Here is a 13,260-nt window from a genome sequence, read left to right as displayed (position 1 = left end):
TCCTTACCTTGAATGCTTAAGTCTTAGAATAAGTGTCCACAGACAAGTGATAAATAAGGGAAAGGGGTTTATCATGTTAGCTTACTATCATAGTGAGCTATTTAATTAAAATATTAGTGAATACAACTTAGCGTTAACATAATAGAGTATTAGCTGAGGATACCTCCCTCCCCCTCGTAGGGAAAAATGAAACATATGTTTTCCAAGCCACTTTTAATTCTTGAAAACTGTAGAAAAATCATAAAATACAGAATTGAAAGAAGAAAATTACCCATACCTGAAGAGGATTATGTGTGTGGGAAAAAAAATTGTGTGTTTCAGTGGACAACTAAGCATTATTTGGAGGACATCGCTCTGCGTTGATTTCAGCCCTTTCTTTGTCTTCGAGTTGTTTTACACGTCTTCGAAGGTTGTAGGTAACATGAAATTCTGTCCACTTGGTAGGAAGTTCAGTTGACTCACCAAACCCCTACCCAGGAAAAATCCAATTTTGCCTTCATTTCTTTATTTACATATTCATTTAGGTAGCCCTGATCTGTAATGTGTCTGTTTCTCAGATTCTCTTTTGAACTGGTTATAACGGCTGCAGGTTCCCTCTTGAATGAAATAAAATACTTAGCCTGTGCTCATTTTTATATCTGTATGAGAGTCATGATCTCCCCTTATTTTTTTTTAAGATTTATTATTTATTTATTTATTTTATTTACCTTTGCCTGCGTCAGGTCTTAGTTGCAGCAGGAGGGCTCTTTGTTGTGGAGCTTGATCTTCTCTCTACTTGTGGTGCGTGGGCTTCTCTCTAGTTGTGGCGGGCTGGTTTTCTCTCGTTAGTTGTGGTGCACGGGGTCCAGGGCACATGAGCTCTGTAGCTTGTGGCACTCGGGTTCTAGCTGAAGTGTGAAAGCTCAGTAGTTGTGGCACGCGGGCTTAGTTACCCTGCGGCACGTGGGATCTTAGTTCCCTGACCAGGGATTGAACCCAGGTCCCCTGCATTGTAAGGGGGATTCTCTACCACTGGACCACCAGGGAAGTCCCTATCCTTATGTTTTAACAGTTTTGGAGGTCTTCACAGAGATCCTGGATGGATTCACCTAACAGCACCAGGTAAACTTCGTGTCCAGAGTAGTGCACCTCATTCCTCAAGAATTTTAAAGTAAAACTATAAAAGGATCCAGAAATTCCACTTCGTGTATTTTTATGGAAGAAAAAAAAACTTTAGTTCAAAAAGATACATGCACCCCTATGTTCATTAAGCATTATTTATAATAGCCAGTGTATAGAAGCAACCTACGTGTCCATCCATAGATGAATGGATAAAGAAGATGTGTCATATATATATATATATATATATATATATAAACACACACACCACAATGGAGTATTAGCCATGAAAAAAAAAAGAATGAGGGGCTTCGCTGGGGTTTCAGTGGTTAAGAATCCGCCTGCCAGTACAGGGGATACAAGTTCAAGCCCTGGTCCAGGAAGATCCCACATGCCACGCAGTAACTATGACCATGTGCCACAACTATTGAGCTTGCACTCTAGAGCCTGCGAGCCACAACTACTGAGCCTACGTACCACAACTACTGAAGCTCGCTCACCTTGAGCCCATGCTCTGCAACAAGAGAAGCCACCACAATGAGAAGCCCACACAGCGCAATGAAGTGAAGCCCCCGCTGGCCGCACCTACAGAAAAGGCCACATACAGCAACAAAGACCCAACGCAGCCAAAAATAAAATAAATTTTTAAAAATTAAAAAAAGAGAATGAAATCTTGCCATTTGTGGCAACATGGATGGACCTAGAGGGTATTATGCTAAGTGCAATAAGTCAGACAGAGAAAGACAAATACCGTATGATCTCATTTGTATGTGGAATCTAAAAAAACAAAGCAAAAGAACTAATGTCACTAAACAGAAACAGACTCATAGATACAGAGAACAAACAGGTGGTTGAAAGAGGAGGGTAGGTGGATGAGTGAAATAGGTGAGGGAGATTAAGAGGAACAGATGACCAGTTACAAAATAAATGAGTCATGGGAATGAACTATACAGCATGGGCAATACAGCGAATAACATTATAATAACTTTGTACGGTGACCGATGGTAACTAGACCATAACTAGAGTTAATCTTGGTGATCATTTTCTAATGTACAGAAATATTGATATTATGCACCTGGAACTAACATAGTGTTGTAGGTCAGTTACACTTGAATTAAAATTTTTTAGTTCAAACGAAAACAGTAGTGTGCCTTGTTAACTAGAGATGCTTAGTCATACAGCAGTTCTCTAGAACATATTCATCCTGTGTAACTGTAACTTTATACCCATTGAACAACTCCCCATTCTCTCCTCCCCCATTCCTGACAATTTATGTGTGACTCTTTTAGATACCTCACCTCATGTAAGTGGAAACACACAGTCTTGTCCTTCTGTGACTGACTTATTTCACCTATCATAATGTCTTCTAGTTATATCCCTGTTGACACAACTGGTAGGATTTCCTTCTAATAAGTCTGAATAATATCCTACGTATATACCCCATTTTCTTTATCCATTTTTCTGTTGATGAAAATTTGCGTTGTTTTCCTATCTTGGCTCTGGTGAATAATGCTGTAATGAATATAGAGATGCATATATCTCTTCTAGATATTCATTTCCTTTTCTTTGAGCATACAGGCTCTATTATATTATATTATATTATATTATAATTATTGTGCTTCCCGGATCTTGTGTTTTTCACAAATTGAAGGCTTGTGGCAACTCTTTGTTGAGCAAGTCTGTTGGCACCGTATTTCCAACAGCAGTTGCTCACTTCTTGTCTTTGTGTCATATTTTAGTAATTCTCACACTATTTCAAACCCTCCATCAGCAAAGAGGTTACTGCTCGCTGAAGGCTCAGATGATGGTTAGCATTTTTTAGCAGTAAAGTATTTTTAATTTTCTTTTTGTTTCGGCTGTGCTGCACAGTACAGCACGTGGGATCTCAGTTCCCCGACCAGGGATCAAACCTGCGCCCCCTCTATTGGAAGGCAGATTCTTAACCACTGGACCACCAGGGAAGTCCCTAAAGTATTTTTTTAACATGTTTATTGGAGTATAATTGCTTTACAGTGTTGTGTTAGTTTCTGCTGTATAACAAAGTGAATCAGCTGTATGTATACATATATCCCCACATGCTCTCCATCTTGCGTCTTCCTCCCACCCTCCCTATCCCACCCCTCTAGGTGGACACAAGGCACTGAGCTGATCTCCCTGTGCTATGCGGCTGCTTCCCACTAGCTGTCTGTTTTACATTTGGTAGTGTATATGTGTCCATGCCACTGTCTCGCTGCGTCCCAGCTTACCCTTCCCCCTCCCCATGTCCTCAAGTGCGTTCTCTACGTCTGCGTCTTTCTTCCCGTCCTCCCACTAGGTTCATCAGAACCACTTTTTTTTTTCCTTGAGATTCCATAAATATGTGTTAGCATACGGTATTTGTTTATGTCTTTCTGAGTTACTTCACTCTGTTTCACAGACTCTAGGTCCATCCGCCTCACTACAAATAGTTCAATTTCGTTTCTTTTTATGGCTGACTCATATTCCATTGTATATATATGCCATATCTTCTTTACCCATTCATCTGTCAGTGGACACTTAAGTTGCTTCCATGTCCTGGCTATTGTAAATAGTGCTGCAGTGAACATTCTGGTACGTGTCTCTTTTTGAATTATGGTTTTCTCAGCGTATATGCCCAGGAGTGGGATTGCTGGATCATATGGTAGTTCTATTTTTAGTTGTTTTTTTTTGTATAAATTTATGTATTTTTATCTATTCATTACTTTTGGCTGCCTTGGGTCTTCGTTGCTGTGCGTGGGCTTTCTCTAGTTGCAGCGAGCAGGCGCTTCACTGTTGCGGTGCGCGGGCTTCTCATTGCGGTGGTTTCTCTTGTTGCGGAGCGCGGGCTCTAGGCGTGCGGGCTTCAGTAGTTGTGGCATGCGGGTTCAGTGGGTGTGGCTCGCGGGCTCTAGAGTGCAAGCTTAGTAGTTGTGGCACACGGGCTTTGTTGCCCTGCGGCATGTGGGATCTTTCCGGACCAGGGCTCGAACCCGTGTCCCATGAATTGGGAGGGGGATTGTTAACCACTGCGCCACCAGGGAAGCCCTATTTTCAGTTTTTTAAGGACCCTCCATACTGTTCTCCGTAGTGGCTGTATCAATGTACATTCCCACCAACAGTGCAGGAGAAGGGTTGCCTTTTCTCCACACCCTCTCCAGCGTTTATTGTTCGTAGATTTTTTTTTTTTTTTCTGTACGCGGGCCTCTCACTGTTGTGGCCTCTCCCGTTGCGGAGCACAGGCTCCAGACGCGCAGGCTCAGCAGCCATGGCTCACGGGCACAGCCACTCCACGGCATGTGGGATCTTCCCGGACCGGGGCACGAACCCGTGTCCCCTGCATCGGCAGGTGGACTCTCAACCACTGCGCCACCAGGGAAGCCCTGTTTGTAGATTTTTTGATGATGACCATTCTGAGTGGTGTGAGGTGATACCTCACTGTAGTTTTTTGGGTTTTTTTTTTGTTTTTTCTTTGTTTTTTGCAGTACGCGGGCCTCTCCTATTGCGGAGCACAGGCTCCGGATGCGCAGTCTCAGTGGCCATGGCTCACGGGCCCAGCCGCTGCGCGGCATGTGGGATCTTCCCGGACCAGGGCACAAACCCGTGTCCCCTGCATCGGCAGGCAGACATTCAACCACTGCGCCACCAGGGAAGCCCTGTAGTTTTGATTTGCCTTTCTCTAATGGTTAGTGTTGTTGAGCATCCTTTTATGTGTTTGTTGGCAATCTTATATCTTCTTTGGAGAAATGTCCATTTAGGTCTTGTGTCCATTTTTGGATTGAGTTGTTTGTATTTTTGATATTGAGCTGCGTGAGCCGCTTGTATATTTTGCAGATTAATCCTTTGTCAGTTGCTTCGTTTACAAATATTTTCTCCCACTCTGAGGGTTGCTTTTTGTCTTGTTTATGGTTTCCTTTCCTGTGGAAAAGCTTTTAAGTTTCATTAGGTCCCATGTGTTTATTTTTGCTTTTATTTCCATTTCTCTAGGAGGTGGGTTAAAAAGGATCTTGCTGTGATTTATGTCATAGAGTGTTCTGCCTATGTTTTCCTCTAAGAGTTTGATGGTGTCTGGCCTTACATTTAGGTCTTTAATCCATTTTGAGTTTATTTTTGTGTTATGGTGTTAGGTAGTGTTCTCATTTCATTCTTTTATAGGTAGCTGTCCAGTTTTCCCAGCCCCACTTATTGAAGAGGCTGTCTTTTCTCCATTGTATATTTTTGCCTACTTCATCAAAGATAAGGTGACCATATGTGCGTGGGTTTATCTCTGGGATTTCTATCCTGTTCCATTGATCTATATTTCTCTTCCCTAAAGTATATTTCAATAAAGATATGTACATTGTTCTTTTAGAACAGACTATCGCACACTTAACAGACTACAGTATAGTATAAACATAAGCTTTTCATGCACGGGTACAGCAAAAAATTCATGTGACTCACTTTATGGCGGTATTCGCTTCATTGCAGTGTTCTGGAACTGAAGCTGCAGTGTCTCTGAGCTGGGCCTGTATACCCAGAAGTGGGATTGCTGGATCATATGGAAATTTTATTTAAAAGATTTTGAGAAAACTCCCTGCTGTTTTCCACAGTGCCTGCACGATGTTACATTCCTGCCTACAATATGCAAGGGTTACGATTTCTCTACAACCTTGACAACTCTTATCTTTAAAAATAAAAAGAAAAATTGTAGGCATTCTAACAGATGTGAGGTAGTATCTCATTATGATTTGGGTTTGCATTTCCCGGATGATTAGTGACGTTGAGCACCTTTTCATGTACCTGGTGCTGTGTTAAGTATTTCTAACACACATAAACACACACAAAGGGATAGAAGGAATCTTTTGGAAGTGATGAGTATATTACCGTGATGGTGGTGATGGTATCACAGGTGTGTGCATATGTGCAAACTCATCAAGTTATATAAATTAAACATGGGCTGGATTTTGTATATCAGTTGTACGTAAATAAAGCTGTAAAAGCCCAGCAACAAGTGGTGTATTTCATGAGCCGGTGAAGCCCAGGTACATCTTTTCTCCTCTCCCAGGGGTGAACCCAAGCAGCCTTTGAACTTGGCTCACTTTCTGTTTCTTTAGTTTCCCCTTCTATTACTTTTGTGTTTTCCTTTGTTTTCAGATTACAGCTCAGTGGTTTCCCATTTGTCGCAGCAGTGATTCTGAGTATGGCTCTGTCGTTTCAAGACTTTTGATGGTCTCTCCAAAGGATTAAGTTTCTACAGAACTAATCTCAGTTAGGTGAGAGGTAACAGAGGATGTAGTATGTTCGTCTTTTCTTAGTCTTTTCTGTTTGTCTATTTGTCTACTTTGACAAGCTCAAATCAATTAAGAATCTCTTGCCCAATGGGAGGAGAATGGCTCTTTAATCTCTAGACTCACGAGTGTTTATTCCTGACCCATGTCTAAGACTTTAGAACTGAAGGTAAAAGTTCCATTTCTCTGTATGTCTGTGTGTCTGTAATTCAAAAAGGTCTTTACCTCTGACAGTGCGAGTATGTAATCTTTTCCTACTTCTGGATCTATTAAAGTAGATTGTAGAGTCTCTTAAATTCAAGGGTTTCTGTCCTGATTGGCTTACAAAGACACAAATGTGCTTATAAAAATTATATATCCCTAAAATTCTCAGAGAGAAAGGAATTAGAACTTCTAATACTTTAAATGTGCTAGAAAAGTATTCTTATAGAAATGAAGTCAGGGAATTCCCTGGCGGTCCAGTGGTTGGGACTTGGTGCTTTCACTGCCAGGGTCCGGGTTCAGTCCCTGCTTAGGGAACTAAGATCCAGCAAGCATCTCGGTGAAGCCAAAAAAAAAAAGTCAACTCAGAAATTTAAAGACTTCAAGTTTACATAATTTAGGTAAATCTTTGACAAATGAAACTAGTTTCATATTTGGGGTTTAATAAAAATTTATTCCTATCTTATTTATCAGTGTTAGGCATACATTTTAAAAAATTCTACTTGGGTGTGTTCTTCCTAAATTTATATAGGTGTGCCCATCAAGTAAGCTAACATTACTTCTACTTAATATTTAAGGTTATGAAAAATGTAAATTTGTGTTTAACCACATTTAATTTTTATTCTGACAAACTTTCTTTCAACAGTAACTATGTTTTGTACTGAGTTAGCTTGTCGATAAATTCCAAGATGTTCAGTTTACATAAACCCTTGAACTGTTATTAAATTGTGTTACTTACTGGATAATCTTTGGATACCGAGGTCATTTCTAAGCAAGACAGAAACCTGAAACACTGATTACTAAGCATAATCTCAAGTTCTATGCTCTTGCTGCATATGTTTACTTGTTACCTACAGGCTCTGTCTGTGGGTGTGTTAATTAATGTGTTTGTCTCTGCCACTTGGAGAAGTTGTGTAAGGGATGTTTGTAGCTGTGTAAAGTTGTGTTCTGTGTGTTCATGACCTCTGCTAGGCTGAAATGCTGATGTGTGATGGGCAGTTGTCAATTATTCACTTCTAGTTTTCTTCGTGAAATGGAAGTAACTTTGGTTCAACGTTGTTATTATTATACTATGAATGAGACTTGACCAATAGTGATGTTATCAGCTGGAACCGAACTCAGGTTCAGCTGCTCATTGCTCAGAAGTCTGTGTTCCAGAGACAAGGGTTGGTGGAAAAAGAAAGACACTTTATTCAGGAAGCTGGCAACCTGGGAAGATGGTGGACTAGTGTCCTCAAAACCATCTCTCAGTTGCCAATTAGAGGGAAAAGGGGTTGATAGGGAAAAGATGGGAAGTCTCTGGGCTGTGCCGGTGGGGGCTACATGCAGAGTAGCACAGTCAGCTCTGACCATCATCTTGAAATTGGTCATGCAGTGGAGTGGTCAGTGTCATGCTGATTGTTTCAGGCGCAGTTAATCTTCAACTCCAGTGTTGGTTTGTTCCCATTTCCTTGAGGCCAGTTCCTGGAATTGTGTAAGCCATTGGTTCAGGTCTGCTCCAGATGGAGCAGCTCGTGTCATAGCTCCAGTCTGGTCATCATACAGTTAGCTTTCTCCTCTTGTAGTGGTTTTAGTATCTGCAAAACCAGTTAGGAGTGTGTGTCTGACACGGTGACTTCTGTCCTTCGGGAGGAGCTAGAGGTTCTTTGACTGCTGTTGTCCTGATCATTAACTGCTTGAACCTGTTCTTGTGTGACTCAGGGGAGGCCTGCGAGGCTGCAGCTGTTTTACAAACAAGAGGCAGGGGACATGGAAGGGCCCTGCAGGGTCCTGCTTGGTTCCAGCAACGGAGAGGTCCAACTTTGTATGCAAGGGAATGAGATGTAGTTTTGTTTATTAACAGGAACAAAAATAGTTTGGTCCTAAAGTGAAATGACTGACTGTTCCAGCACCAGAAAGAGGATAGTGAAGGACACAACCTGAATGAATATAGAAAGGTGTAGGAGGTGGGTGGAAAGGGAATTTTATTTATCTGAGCCCAAGGCGGCTCAGTTTTGATGTTTATTCCAGAGATTTTCAAAAAAGAACTTATGGTTCTCCTCGTATCAAATATTATATTGATGCAAAGCTGGAGTTTGGTTTTCTCTCTGTATAAATGATACATTTTTTCATGGAGTGTTGGTCTCTTTAATGAGTGGTTGGAAAAGTTGTTCTGTAAATCTGCCCAAACAGCAGAGATTCTGTATCTCACTGGAAGAGCTTTCTGCACCTAGTTCTGAATTCATCCAGCCTTATTATTTTTTGAAAATAAATGCACAGGGACTTCCCTGGTGGCTCAGTGGTTAAGAATCTGCCTGCCAGTGCAGGGCACATGGGTTCAAGCTCTGGTCCGGGAAGATCCCACATGCTTTTAGAAACTAGAGCACAGAAAGAGTAAGGTCATGTGAAATCTGACATGCTAAATATTGTCATAGTGTTAAGCAGTTTGAAGATTGTTGGAAGAAATTATTTGTCATTCATTCAAGAAATAAACATTTGATGAATAGTTGCAAAAAGTAAAAAATAAAAAAAGCTCTAGAGCCTGCGAGCCACAACTACTGAGCCTGCAAGCCATAACTCCTCAGCCCGCGAGCCACAACTACTGAGCCCGTGCGCCTAGAGCCCATGCTCCGCCGCAAAGAGAAGCCATTGCAATGTGAAGCCGGCACACCGCACCGAAGAGTAGCCCCTGCTCGCCGCAACTAGAGAAAGCCTGGGCACCGCAACAAAGACCCAACTGAGCCGAAAATAAGTAACACAGAAATCTTAAGAAAATAAAAAAGAATTCTCATTGTTGTGCAACCATCCCGACCATCCATCTCCAGAATGTTTTCATCCTGTCCAACTGAAACTCTGTCCCCATTATACACTGACTCCCCATCCCCCTCCCAGCCCCTGACACCCACCATTCCACTTTCTCTATGAATTTGACCCCTCTGGGGATCTCACAGAAGTGGAATCATGTAACATTTGTCCATTTGTATCTGGCTTATCCACTTAGCATAATGTCTTCAAGTGTCGTCTGTGTGGTAGCCTGTGTCAGAATTTCCTTCCTAGGCCTGAAAGCCAGTGTGGACAGTACACGGGGAGTGAGAAGGAAATAAATCCCTGGGTCTGAAGAAGTTGAGATGGATGCCAAGTGCAGTGGGAAACCAGTGGATGAGAGGTGTCGTGATCCAGTTTGCACTGAAAGGGAAACAGTTGAGTTTGGCTGCTGCATAAATGGATGGGGTGGGGTTTCAGTAAGGGTGGAAGTCGGGAGATCCAGATATGGTTAGAAATTTGGCGTGACAGTCCAGGAAGTCGATGTCTGAGAAGGTGGAGAGAAGTAAACAGGTTCTATTTGGAGGGAGAATCAGCAGGGCTCATCGGGGGATCAGATTGGGGGGAGGTAGCGGGGCGGTATTTCTGTTTACTGTGTGTGCACGTGTGTGCTTATGCTTCTACTGCTGAGACTTAATTGTTTCTGCAAAGAAACACTAACCTCTTAAAAGTGGAATTGTTAAATTTTCACTGTTTATGCAAAGAAATGTCAAACAATCATTGAAAAATACGCCAATGGTCTTTGTATCAATTAGAAACTTTCCTCCCTGTTTGTGGATGAATACTATCTGTTGTATGAATATACACACTACATTTTCTTGATCCATTCATCTGTCAATGAACACTTGGGTTGTTTCCACATTTTGGCTCTGAATCTTGCTTTTGAATTAGTGTTTGGGCTTTGATGAGAAGCATCTCTGTTGTTCAGGATGTGCCCAGAGTTTTCTTTTGTCTTTTGATCACTTCCATATTTCTAATTAGCCCAAGCAAAGCATACATAGAGTCACATCAGTTCATCCAAGGTGCAGGGACTGAGTGTCTCTTTGGTTTGCACTCGTGGACTTTCTGAGATGTTCTAAGTCTCAGAGGCCATGCAAAGAGCGTCTGAGGTCCTCCAGAGCTGCCACAGCCCGGCTCTGCTCAGTGTCCGCACTGCTGGGAAAAGCACTGCTGCTTGAGGACCTGTGTCCCTCTGCTGTAGACGTTGCATTGTTAGGAGGCAAATGAGTTCAGATTTGCATTCATCATGCTTTCAACCATCACAGTTGTTTGGGTCCTTGTATAACAAAACCAAAGTTCACTCTTCCTCTTGGTTAACAGGCTTTCAAATATTAGAAGGTTGGTATTCTGTCCCCATGAAAATTTCTCTTGTATACTGTGAAATACCCTGATTGCTTTATCTAGCCTTCAGATCTGGATTTGCATAATTCCACCGCATCTCACCTTGTCCACATGTGCTACAGTCGGGTGGGACCCATCTTAAGATGTGTTGGTATGTTGTCCAAGTATGGCGTAAACAGCCCAGATTGAATGTGATGTTGTAAGTGAGCAGGACCTTGTGGGGCCTTCCTGGGACGGATTCTCCCCATGTCTTCTGCCTGCTTCTTGTCGTTAGAAAATTTTAGCCTCCTAGCCTTCCGTGAGTTCGAAACAAAGAATTTAATCAGAGAAGGGAGAAAGTGCAAAATGGAAGGAAAACAGTCCAAAAAGACCAAATAATACTAGTGTAGCCGTTAAAGTCAAGGACCTTTAGTTCCTCCTCAAGGGCTGTAGATACTGTTCTGAGCCACATCCTTGGAGCTGTTTTGCAGAGACTGAAGCCCCCAGCAGGTGGAAGACGTTAACTGCATGCTGCCCACAAGCACGTACACCCCAGACCAGCTGGAATCAGAAGGTTGATGATGTTGACCTCAGATTACCTCAATACCAACCAATCGGAAGAATGTCCACAAGCTGACCACACACCCCTCAACCTGCCCTCCCTCACCCCACTCTTTTGTAATTCACTTTAAACATTTTTTAAATTTTATATTGGGAGTATAGTTGATTTACAATGTTGTGTTAGTTTCCGGTGTACAGGAAAGTGATTCAGTTATATGTATACAGATATCTATTCTTTTTCAGATTGTTTTCCCATTTAGGTTATTACAGAATTTTGGGTTTTTTCTTCGTCGCGCTGTGTGGCTTGTAGGATCTCAGTTCCCTGACCGGGATTGAACCCGGGCCACGGCTGTGAAAGCCCAGAATGCTAACCTCTGGGCCACCAGGGAACTCCCTAGGTTAATAGAGAATATTGAGTAGAGGTCCCTGTGCTATACAGGAGGTCCTTGTTGATTGCCTGTTTTATATATAGTTGTGTGCATACGTAGGTCCCAACCTCCTGATCTATCCCTCTCCCCCACCTTTTCCCTTTGGTAACCATAAGTTTCTTTTCTATGTCTGTGAGTCTGTTTCTGTTTTGTAAAGAAGTTCATTGGTATCATTGTTTTAGATTCCACCTAGAAGTGATATCATATATGGAATTTGTCTTTATCTGTCTGACTTCCTTCACTTAGTATGATAATCTCTAGGTCCATCCGTGTTGCTGCAAATGGCATTATCTCATTCTTTTTATGGCTGAGTAGTATTCCATCGCATATATGTACCACATCTTCCTTATCCATTCCTCTGTCGATGGACATTTAAGTTGCTTCCATGTCTTGCCTATTGTAAATAGTACTGCTATACATATTGGGGTGCATTTTCTTTTTACAACTTTATTGGAGTATAATTGCTTCACAATGGTGTATTCGTTTCTGCTTTATAACAAAGTGAATCAGTTATACATATACATCTGTTCCCATATCCCTTCCCTCTTGTGTCTCCCTCCCTCCCACCCTCCCTATCCCACCCCTCCAGTTGGTCACAAAGTACCGAGCTGATGTACCTGTGCTATGCGGCTGCTTCCCATTAGCTATCTGCCTTACGTTTGGTAGTGTATATATGTCCATGCCTCTCTCTCGCTTTGTCACAGCTGCGTCGTGTCTTAGTTGTGGCACTCAGGCTTAATTGCGCCGTTGCGTGTGGGATCTTAGCTCCCGGAGCAGGGTTCCCGGGCTTCGAACCCACGTCCCCTGCATTAGAAGGCGGATTATTTACCACTGGAACACCAGGGAAGTCCCTCCCCTGCCTTTAAATTAAGACGTGTCGCTGAGCTTCAAAGAAGAGCCTGTCCTTTTCTGTTAGATTAGAAGCTTGAGTTTTCTTCTTAAACGTTGCGTTTCCTGGTTGTAGTAGATGCGTCAGTGTTGAAAAAAATGGTTGAGAGACTTTAAGAGGAAAATGATTTTACAAATCCTGAAGATGGGTGCCAGTTATCTTGATAAAATTGCTATGTTAAGAGACCAAAAATAAACAGGAGAAAGCATAGGCAACTACTTAGGAAATGCAGGATGGGAAAGGCTTCTTCAAGTACAGTGTCAAAGCAGATGAAAAGTATGAAGTGAAAGTGAAAGATTTGAACACAAAATATTTTTTAAGTGTCTGCATAACAGAATGTGAGAGTAAAAATTAAGTTAAAAAGATAAAGAAAACAGGATTTGACAGATACACACTTGTATATGTAAAATAGATAAACAATAAGCACCTACTGTATAGCACAAGGAACTATGTTCAATATCTTGTAATAACCCATAATGGAAAAGAACCTGAGAAAGAATACGTATATTCTTACATAAATACATGTAACCAAATCACTTTGCTGTACACCTGAAACATTGTAAACCAACTATGCTTCAATAAATATAGATAACTGACAAAATAGGGAAATTATCTGTATTTAATAGAAATGCAGGTACAAAAAGAGAAAGCTTTATATCGTAAATATCCATATATATGAAGAGATCTTAATGAAACCAAA

Source organism: Mesoplodon mirus, assembly GCF_964341445.2.
Source record: "Mesoplodon mirus genome assembly, chromosome: 15".
NCBI lineage: Eukaryota > Metazoa > Chordata > Mammalia > Artiodactyla > Ziphiidae > Mesoplodon > Mesoplodon mirus.
This window is presented reverse-complemented; position numbering follows the sequence as displayed.